Here is an 11,560-nt window from a genome sequence, read left to right on the forward strand (position 1 = left end):
GGGCGTGACTGAGGGAGCGGCCCGGTCGCAACTTGGAAAACGATTGGCCAGGGGACCTAACTGTTGCTCCTGAAGAGCATTGGGATTGGTTTGTAGGCCATCCTGAAGGCGTGAGCTCCTTGTATTAAACGGCAATTAGACTGATGTGGGCGGACCTCAGAGCGATTCCACAATCGCACCAAAAGCGATTGGATCACAGAGTGCAAAGCGCTAGGATCAAAACTCCAAGAGGCGGAATGCTGCAGGCCTGCGGGAGACTGGCAGGGGCAGGGAGTCAGGACTTCAGGCGAGAAGGCGTGGCGGGTCCCGCTCCCTCCCTAGCTGCTTGAACTTGAACTGCACAAGTCTGGGAGGGGTACCCACGCCTTCATACTGCTTAAGATTCTGTATCCTGTGTACGGATGAAATTCTAGACGTTTTCAGGAAGGAGCCCCTAATTCTCAGCACTGTGCAGTCTGGATGTCCATCCAACGGGAAACTGCGGAGTCGGATGGATCCTGCCCCAGTGGAAGATTGATTTGGACACAGCCTCTGGAGCCCGATTCTCCATCTCTTCCCCTGCGTCCTGTTTCTTCAGAGGAATCCTGTCCTGTGGGTCCCTCTTGTCCACTCCCTCATCTTTCTGCCTTCAGAACCGAACTGCACAACCCATGGCACTTACTGGGATCTGATTGAGACTATCAGACCGACGCGGAGACTGTGCCACATCTACTTAGATGGGGGTCCACGTGTAGCGCGTGCCTTCTGCTTGGCCGTGCTGGACAGCGCCACCCCTGCAAGGCTGCTTACTTTCTCACCCAGGAAGCCGTCCAGCACCTACCGGAAGAGCCGGCCAGATGGCCAAGCGAGGGCTGGGATGCTGGGCTCAGTACTTTGAACTTTTCCCGTGGGCTGTTTTTGAACAGGTGAGCCGGAAGTTTGGAGCAGACTTAGCAGACAAGTGGAGCCATGCACTGGAGATTTCTTAGGCTCCCTTGTGTATACTACTTCCTTGTGGGAAACCGACCTGAGTGAGGGGCAGGTTTTGCACTAAAATCCTGGCTTGGCTGCTGTCAGCCCAACTTTCAGGGAACACAGTCTGTGTTAGTTGTGGCTTTTCTAAATCCACTTCGCATCACAACCTTTCAGCTGCAGCCCTCTCCACTAATTCCCTCATCCACTGAGTATTTCATGGTTCAGATTCCTAAGAAGAGGATCCTGATTGGTCTAGGTCGGGCTACATTGACCTACCTATGAATTGTCTACCTTGAGTCAAGATTTACCCTTGACCAAGAGGTACGTGAGGTGTTATGTGGTACAAAATGCTGCAGCAGTGTGTATGAAGGAAGAATGGAGGATGCAGTGACTGACATTTCTGGTGCAGCCCTGTGGGAGATTATATTACTGTTCCAAATATATGGTGTCCTTCCTACTGGGCCCCTCACTTTAGGAGGATTATACATCCATGCTCGTCCCACTTACAATAGGCTTGGCTATATAACATGCTTTGGCCAATGGAATGTGAGTAGAAATGAAAGTACCACTTCCAAACAGAAGCTTTAAGCACCAATGAGTAGACTGGCAGATTCCCTTCTCTTTTCCCTCTGCTATGAACCTGGCAATTCCCAGATCAAGATTTCTTCAGCCTGGAACCCAGAATTAAGAGGACATGAAACTGAGCTGTAGCCCACTGATAAAATGATGTGTAATGGAAAGTGAGAAACTTCTCTGGCTGTGAGCCACTGATATGTGGAATTTGGTTGTTACTACATCATAATAAATCTAATTCAACTGTTACAGAATAGCACCCAGAAGTGGGGTGCTGCTATAATTTAAAATACCCCTGAATTTGGGGGCATTGACTTTGGAGCTGGACAGTGGCTTCCACTACCTTTGGAAGGTGGAAAGATGGTGATGTGTGTTACGCAGTGATGAAGCATTTGGTTAAACTGTAAGCTGGAAATAGAACTAAGAATATAAATAATGTCCAAAAGAGCTTAGAGCTTTAGGCAAAAACTTGGGGAAAGAGAATATTAGTAGCATGCCTTGGTTGCTGTTGGGTGCACTTGACAGGTTACTGTAGGAAAGAGACAACTCAGAAAATAATTGGCCAGTTTTTCAGCAGAAATGGAAGAGAATATAGAAACGCCAGGCAAGTGATCCATGTTTCTAACCAGTGATTAAAACTCACCTTTGTGGCAAGGACCATATCAAGTGTATGGCTCTCATGACTTTTGTTAAAATGTCTGAATTGGTAAAAGTGGTTCCTAATAAATCCTTTCAGTTATACAAGATGATTCAGAAAAGAGACTAAGAGTGTAACTCTCCATTTGCCTATAACTAAGTCTAAAAAGAGAGGCATGTCTGAAAAAAATTGGGGGTTTGGTGGTTGGCCCAAGGAACTGACTGGAATCAAATAGATAAATCCCCCTTCCCCACACACACAAAAAAGTCATTAGCTTGGATTTTAAAAAGACCATGCGTGTTCAAGACTCAGGGTGAGCTTGAGGGCTTCCAAATTTCTATGGGCATGAAGGAGACCAAGAAAGCTGCCCTACTTCAGAAAGGTATAACCTCCAAATCTTCGCAAATGTGGCCAAGGAGAATAAATAGAGAAGGATGGGCCATTCTTAGGGCAGAGCCAAGGACATGGAGAAGAATGAACTAGGGAACTAGTCCCAGGAAGAAGTCCCACTTCCAGGGAAAAGAGGGGAGCCTTCTCAACATCTGTCCAGCAGGATTTTAGAATTATTATAGACCCGTAAGTTCTGTCTCCTATTTTTCTTTCTGAATGAGAGTGTTTACTGCTATTATCCTGTCCCTGTTCCACTTCATATGGTGGATGTGGAGATGAGGGAGAGATAAACTGTGATTAATGGATTGATCTATTTATTTATCTATCTGGTTATCTGTTTACCTATCTATTTCAGTTCATAGGTCTCTGGATCAAGAGAAGCCATATCTGGACCTGATATAGAGACTATTAGAGGTTCTGGATTTGAGCCTGATGCCATGATTAGATGGGTCATTTCGGTTATCTACCTTGGGAAGGGGGTGAATTTATTTTGCATGTGGAAGAAATACAAAAGGCAGTATTCGTGACAAAAAGGGCAGACTGGGAAAGATTTGACAGTTGTTCAAAAACATTCATTGGCCCTCCCTATGGGGTCCCACCATACAAAAAGATTATATATCCCCATTCCACTGGCATTAGCAGGGGGCGTGTGGCTTCCTTTAGGAACTTGAGTGGGAGTAACATGTATCACTTGCAAGAAGAAACTTTTAAGAGCCGTCATGGGACCTGCCAACTTTCTTCTCTTTATGTCTTAAGAGTCAAAGTTCCAGACTGAGGCTATTCCTTCAGACTAGATTCTGGAATGAAGATGATGTAGAACAGAGCCACAGCTGTCCCATGGAGGACATGGAATATGGATGAGAAAAACACATTTGTTGTTGTGAGCCACTGAGATTTGGAGGTGGTTGTTACTGCAGTAAAACTTGATCCAAGCCGATTGGTTAAAGCTCCCTCCATATTGCAGAGGCTCTGTATTCAGCTCTCCTTTTCTGTCACTCACCGTGACAAGTGTTGTACCAAAATGAGCTGTGGTGTTGCTGTGAGGTCTGAGCCTTTGCCCACTGTTCAGAGAAATTTACCCTCAGATCCAGTGAGCCTTCTCGATTCTTCCCAGTTCTTGGCAACTAGTGGTAGTTCATGCAAACTAGAAAAACATCTAGGGGGATGGGGCCCCAGACCTTCTAGCATCTTCTTGGTACCTAGTAAATGTCAGTCTCACACACGTCTTCAGACCACGATGGCACCATTGCCAAGAGAAAGTAAAACTAGACTCACAGACATAGTAAACAGACTTATGGTTACTGGTGAGGAAAGAAAGTGGGAGGGGATAAATTGGGAGTTTGAGATTTGCAAATACTAACAACTATATATAAAACAGATAAAAAACCAAATTTCTTCTGTATAGCACCAGGGAACTATATTTAATATATTGTAGTAACCTATAGTGAAAAAGAATATGAAAATAAATACGTTTGTCCATATATGACTGAAGCATTATACTGTATACCAGAAACTGACACATTGTAACTAACTATACTTCAAAAATTTTTTAAAAAGAGAGAGAAAGCAAAACTTGCCTTAATTGCAAGGATGTCAACCCTTCCGAGAAGCTCCAATATAATGGATAGTAAGTGGAAATTCTATATTAGTTTCTGTGTGGATACAGCTACATGAAACAAAGACTCAAACTAACCATGGTTTAAAGGAGATAGGTTATTTCTCTCTTAAATAAAAGTCCAACTTAGTATGGTGGATCTTCGCATAAAGTCATCAGTCCCCATGAATAATTTTTAAAAATCATGATTTTATCTTCTTGCTGTTCAATCCCTGGGGTACTGCCCTCAACCACATGGGGTCCAAGATGGTCCACTATCAACAGTCTGGCCCTTGTGAAGCAGGAAGTTGAAGGGATGGCTTGCCCCTTACCCTGGATTGCAGAAATTGTACAGATAATTTCTACCATAATCCTATCGTCTAGAATGTAGTCACATGGCCACATCCAGCTGAAAGGAATGCTAAGAAATACAATCTCTACTCTGGGCAGCTTCTTACCAAGATAAAAGTTCTAGGTCAACTAGGAATCTATTCCCAGGAAGCAGTCTCACTCTGGAAGATGGAATATTGCAGCCACGTACTACAAGTGTTAGCCCAGCCCCCAACTGTGTTAGTTTCCTATTACTCCTGTCTCAAATTACCACAAATTTAGTGACTTAAAACAACACCAACACACATTTATTCTTTTACAGTTCTGGAGGTCAGAAATCCAAAATTAATTTCACTGGGCTAAAGTCAAAGAGTTGGCAGGGCTGGCTCCTTCTGGAGGAACCATTTGCTTACCTTTTTCAGTTTCTAATTGATGCCTTCATTCCTTGGCTAGTGGCCCCATCCTCCATTTCAAAGTACATCATTCCAATCTTGGCTTCCATCATCATATCACCTTCTCCTCTCACTCTGACCTTCCTGTCTCCCTCTCATAAGGACCCTTGTGATTACCTTAGGTTTATCCAAATAGTCCAGGATAATCTCGTATTTCATCATCCTTAACTTAATCACACCCACAGAATCCCTTTTGCCACATAAGGTAACAATTCTTTGGGGGGAGGGTATAGCTCAAGTGGTAGAATGCATACTTAGCATGCACGAGGTCCTGGGTTCAATCACCAGTACCTCCATTTAAATCAATCAATCAGTAAACCTAATTACCTCCCCCCTCAAAAAAAAAAAAGGTAACATTCTCAGGTTTCAGGGATTAGGCTGTGGACAATTTAGGGGGCCACTGTTCAGCATACCACATGACCCCAATCCATATTTAACCAATTTATTCATAAAATATTTATTGAGCAAGACTTATGTACCAGGCATTATGGCAGGTGCTGGAGAAATAGAGGTGAAAATACAGATAAGGTCTTTTGGTTTCATGAAGTTTATATTTTAGTGCAGATAACAGGTAAGGAAAAAGCTAAGGTATTCCAAAACCATGACATGTATTATTGAAAAATTAAGCAGTGTTTTGTGACAAAAAATTTCAAGGAGTTGGAGATGGCTGTTCTAAACAGTAGTCAGGAATGGCTTCTTAGGGAAGGTGACTAATCCAAAGGGCAGAACTTGAGAGCTCAGAAGGCAGAACAGAGCCAAGGAAGATTATCTTTAGGCCCTAAGGAAATATGCTCAGCTGGATTTTGAAATTGCTTTGGATCAGTCACTCCTTCTTAATTTCCATTTCCCCCCTTTTTGAACCAGAATGTGTATAACTATTATCCTATGCATGTCCCAGCCTTGCATGTTGGAGTACTTCACTTATTTCTTTAGTTTCATAGGTCCACAGATGGAAGGAATTGTGCTCTAGGATGGATTATACCCAGAGCCTCCTATGCATCTAATCTAGATAATGAAATTTGAGGCTTTTGGTTTGATGAGATTTCTATGAGATTTTTCTTTTTAGACTCTGACTTGACGCTGTAACGAGATGAGAATTTTAGGGACCTTGGGAGGAAGTGAATATATTTTGCATGGGAGATAGACATGAATCTTTGCAGGCTAGAGGGTGAACTGTGGTAAGGAGAATAATGGCCCCCCAAAGATTCCATGCCCTAATCTCTGTGTTGCATGACAAAAAGGACTTTGCAGATGTAATTAAGTTTACTAATCAGTTGATCTTAAGATAGGGAGATTGTCTTGAATTATTCAGGTGGGCGAAATGTAATCATATGAGCTCTTAAAAGCTGAAAAGCTTCTCCAGCTAGCTATAGAAGAGTAAGGCAGAAGAAGTCAGAGAAATTTGAAGCAGGAGGACTCAATGTGCCATTGCTGGCTTTGAAGATGGAGAGGCTCCCAGCCAGGGAATGTAGATGGCCTCAAGAAGCTGAGAACAACCTTTGCCCAACAGCCTACAAAGAAAATGGGGACCTCAGTCCTACAGCCAAATGGAACTGAATTCTGCTAATTACCAGGGTGATTCTGGATGTGAATTCTATGACAGAGCCTCCAGATAAGAGCTCATACAGGCTGAGACTTTGACTTCAGCCTTGTGAGACACTAAGTAGAGGGCCCAGCTGAGACACCGTAGACTTCTGATCTACAGAAGCATAAGGTGAGAAATGGGTGTTGTTTTCAAGGTGCTAAGTTTGTGGTCATTTATTATGCAGCAGCAGAAACCTGATATAGTAAGATTTGAGCTGAAACTTGAAAAGTGTCACAGGCAAATCTAGAGCATGGGTTACATCCCCAGAAAAGAGCAAGTGCAAAGGCTCCAAGACTAGGAAGAAACAAATAAACAGGAGGCCAACATGGCTGGCTCCTGCTGAGTGTAAGGAGTAGGTAAGAGATGAGGTCCGAGCTAGGATAGGACTTGAATGGAAGGTAGGCTTGAGGGAAAGAGATTTTGAGAGTAGGCCGTGCATAACTAGTGAGAACAAGTCCCCGAATCTCCTTGGTTGAATCCAGAATGACTGCTCCACCTACTGCCTTCCCTTACCTCTTCCTCAGCCCTGATCCTGGAATTTTCTCCTGTGAGAAGTCTCAACTTATCCAGCCATTTGACTGGGGAAGGGATGATGACTGCAGTCCACAGTACAAACCAAGTGGTGATGCCAGCTATGGCCCCAGCAGTGGGGCCTATGATTTTGCATTCTCAAGATGCACTCACTACCTGGGACAGTCCTGGCAGAGAGGCAGAAAATTAAAAGAAATCAGGACAGAAGAAAAGTGAGGGCCAGAAGTCAGACTGTCTGGGCATTATCCAGATAATATAATGGGACAAAGATATCACAAGAAAAGAAAACTCCAGATCACCACTTCTTATGAATATAGATGTAAAAGTCCTCAACAAAATACTAGCATACAAAATCCAGCAATATATAAAAATGTTTATATAAGCAGGATTTAGCTCAATAATGCAAGGTTGGTTAAATATCTGAAAATCAATTAATGTAGTAAAGAATATTAATAGAATAAAGAACAAAAGCCATCTGATCATCTCAATAGAGACCAAAAATCCAGCAATTTTCCTTTAAAAAAAAGCTTAAGGAACTAGGAATATGAGGGAATATTCTTACTTTGCTAATTATCATAGGGCATCCATGAAAGTCACAGCTAACATCATACTTAAATGGTGAAAGACTGGATGTTTTTGCCCTGAGATCAGGATGTCTGCTTGTATTTAAACCACTTCTATTTAACACTGTAAGCAATAAAAAGAAATAAAAGCATCCAGACAGGAAAAGAAGAAGTAAACTATCTCATTTTACAGATGACATCACCTTATCTATAGAAAATCCTTAGGAATACACACACACACACACACACACACACACACACACACACACAAGATTAGAGCTAATAAACCAGTTCAGCAAGGTTTCAGAATACAAGAATAATGTACAAAAATCCACTGTATTTCTCAATACTAGCGATGAACAATCCAAAAAAGAAAGAAAACAATTCCATTTACAATAGCAACAAAAGGAATCAAATACTTCTATATAAATTTAACAAAAGAAATGTAAGATTTATACACTGAAAACTATAAAACACTGTTAAAAATTAAAATCTAAATAAAATTTAAAACACCCAATGTTTATGGGTCAGAGATTGAATACTGTAAAGATGATAATACTCCTCAAATTGAGGTACAGAGGCAATGCAACTCCTATCAAAATCCTAGCTAGCTTCCTTTTCTTTTTCTTTTTTTGCAAAAGATGACAAGCTGATCTTAAAATTAATATGAAAATACAAAGGATCTAGAAAAACAAAAATAATTTTGTAACAGAAGAACAAGTTGGAGGACTCACAGGTCCTGATTTTAAAATTTACTACCAAGCTACAGTAAGCAAAACAAATGTAGCACTGGCATAAAGGAAGATCGATTGATCTATCTGTCTATCTATCTGTCTGTCTATCTATCTATCTATCTATCTATCTATCTATCTATCTATCTATCTATCAGGAATAAAACTGAGAGCTCAGAAATAAACCCTTATATTTACAGTTAGTTTATTTTCAACAAGGAAGTCAAGAGAATTCAATGGAGAAAGAACAGCCTCTTCAACAAATGGTGCTGGGACAATTGAATATCTACATGCAGAAGAGTAAGGCTGGACCTCTACCTCAAACCATACACAAAAATTAACTTGAAATGGATCAAGAATATAAATGTAAGAACTTTTAGCTATTAAAAACTCTCATAATTTATAAAAAAACTTTTATCCATTTTACACTTATACATTAATAACTAAGTTATAAACTTTATAAGTGTTTGTAAAACTCTTGGATGAAAATACAGGCATAAATCTTCATGACCCTGGATTAGGAAATAGATTCTTAGATATGGCTCTTACAGCACAAGCAATAACAACAAAAACAGACAAATTGGACATCATCAAAATTAAAAATGTCTGTACTTCAAAGGGCACCATCAAGAAAGTAAAAAGACAACCCACACAATGGGAGAGAACTTTTGCAAATCATAAGGAACTTGCATCTAGAATACATAACTCTTACCACTCAACAGCAAAAACTTAACCCAATTAAAAAATTGGCAAAGGATTTGAATAGACATTTATCCAAAGATGGTATCTAAATGGCTAATAAGCACATGAAAAGATGCTCAACATTATTTGCCATCAGGGAAATGCAAATCAAAAACCACAAATTAACACCTACTAGAATGGCTATAATAAAAAAAAAAGACAGATAATGACAACTGTTGGTGAAGATGTGGAGACATTGGAACATTCATACCCTGTTGGTGGGAAGGTAAAACGTGCAGCCACTTTGGAAAGCAGGCTGACAGTTCCTTAAACGGTTAAACATAGAGTTACCATATGCCTCAGCAATTCCATTCCTAGATATATACACAGAGAATTGAAAATATGTCCACACAAAAATGCACATGAACGTTCATAGCAGCATTACTCACAACAGACAAAAAATGGAAACCCAAATGTCCATCAGCTGATGAATGGATAAACGAAGGTGGTATATCCATAAAATGGAATGTTGTTTGACAATAAAAAAGGAATGAGAAACTGATCAGGCTACAATATGGATGAGCCTTGAGAACATTATGCTAAGTAAAACAATCAGTCACAAAAGACTACATATTGTATGCCTCCATTTACACGAAATGTCCACAATAGGCAAACCTACAGAGACTGAAAGTAGATTAGCCATTGACTAAGGCTGAGAGAGGAGTTTGGGGAGGAACTGGAATCAATAGGGAGTGACAGCTAATAGGTATGGAGTTTCTTTTGTGGAAATGAAAATATTCTAAAATTAGATTGTGAATATACTGAAAACCACTGAACTGTACACTTCAGACAGGTTAATTGTATGGTATGTGAATTATATTTTAATAATGCTGTAAATTTTTTAAAAAGTCAGACTGAGTTCTCAGGGAGCAGGAACTAGGGTATGGGATGCTGATGGTGTCAGAGAAGGGGGACCAAAATCAAAAATCAAGTCAGTAGTAAACAAAAGTTCTGCTTCCAACCCCCACTCCCCCAGTATGGTGTCTGTTTCTCTCCTGGAGCCCTTACTTTCAGACTTTGGTCCCAGCCTGGACAGGAAGGAGGCCTGGGGTCTTTGCTTTTCCTGCTATGGGGATGGGTATGAGGAGTGAGTGTCCCTGGTCAAACTGGTGCCCTCTTCCTGCAGCCATGACACCCTGGTCCCTGCTGTTGCCATGTGCACACTTCTCACCTTGTTCTGCTATGGAGAACCAGCATGAGGGCCTGGACATGACAACACTGTGTGAGGCCCCTGACACCAAGGGGATACCTCCAACTTCTGCTCCAGGTGCTACCTGGTGTACCAGTCCTGGGCTATGGCCAGATACTTCAGAGTCCCCCATGACTGGCATGTGCATCTGGAGATGGGCTGCACATGGACACTTCCTAAGGCTGCCAACTTAGTGGCCTCCAAGTCCACAGATAATAGGATGGAAAGGAGAATATGGTTCACTCTGATTTTTGGCTCTGTTTTGGCCCTAGTGGCTGGAATTTATAGTCCAGAATCAGTTCTTGGGTATCCTTCCAGAAATATTCTATAGGAATTTGAGTACTTATGAGTAATTCAACCCAAATAGGAGCATACTCTACAGTACTTTGCACTTCAGTTTTTTACTTGAAATATTTTTTGGATATTGTTCAACAAGACAGATTGATAAGCCTCATTTTTTAAAAACAGTTAAGTAATGTATTTTATAGTGGCTTCCTTAAGTTAGTCCTTTGCTAGTGGGCATATAGGGTGTTCACAGTTATCACAAATTTTGCTGCACCGAACAATCTTTTATCTTCAGTTTTGTCACAGAAGTGGGAAAAAGAAATCTGTGGTGTAAATTCTTTGAGGTGTACTTGCTGAGTCAAAGAGTTTATGCATTTAACTATTTTTTAAAATGTGTGTTTGATTACTTTTTTTCCCTCTTCCAGTTTTATTGGGATGTGACACAGCACTGTATGTTTAAAGTGTACAGCATAATGATTTAACTTACATACATCATGAAGCATTTAACTTTTGATAAACATCAAATCATCTTCCCAAGAAGCCATACCAATTTACACTAAATGTGGGGCCTCATTTTTGTTTTTTGAAAAATTACTTTGTAAGTTATGTAGCCATCCAGAGTATGGATATAACTGTAAAGTTATTTAACAGCCTATCCTTTTCCCACTGATTTGAATAATCATATTTATCATAAAATACATTCCCAGGAATAGGGCTGTTTTTGAAGCCTCTCCCTCACTTGACTGATTAACTTACTCTTCTGTCATTATTTTCCTTTTATTCCAGTGCTTTGGTGTTTGATTATCTAGTGTGTCAAATACATCATTACTACTGTTGTTTTTTTTTTAAACATATTGTACAGGAATTTAGAATTTTCATGTTCTGTTAAAAAGTCCTTTTGGATGGCAATGAATTTAAGGATTAAACTGGGGAGAAGCAACATCTTTTAATAATCTTTCCATTCAGGTATACGATATGTCTTCATTTAGTTAGGTCTTGTATCCT

Source organism: Vicugna pacos, chromosome 18 (genome assembly GCF_048564905.1).
Source record: "Vicugna pacos chromosome 18, VicPac4, whole genome shotgun sequence".
NCBI classification, from domain to species: domain Eukaryota; kingdom Metazoa; phylum Chordata; class Mammalia; order Artiodactyla; family Camelidae; genus Vicugna; species Vicugna pacos.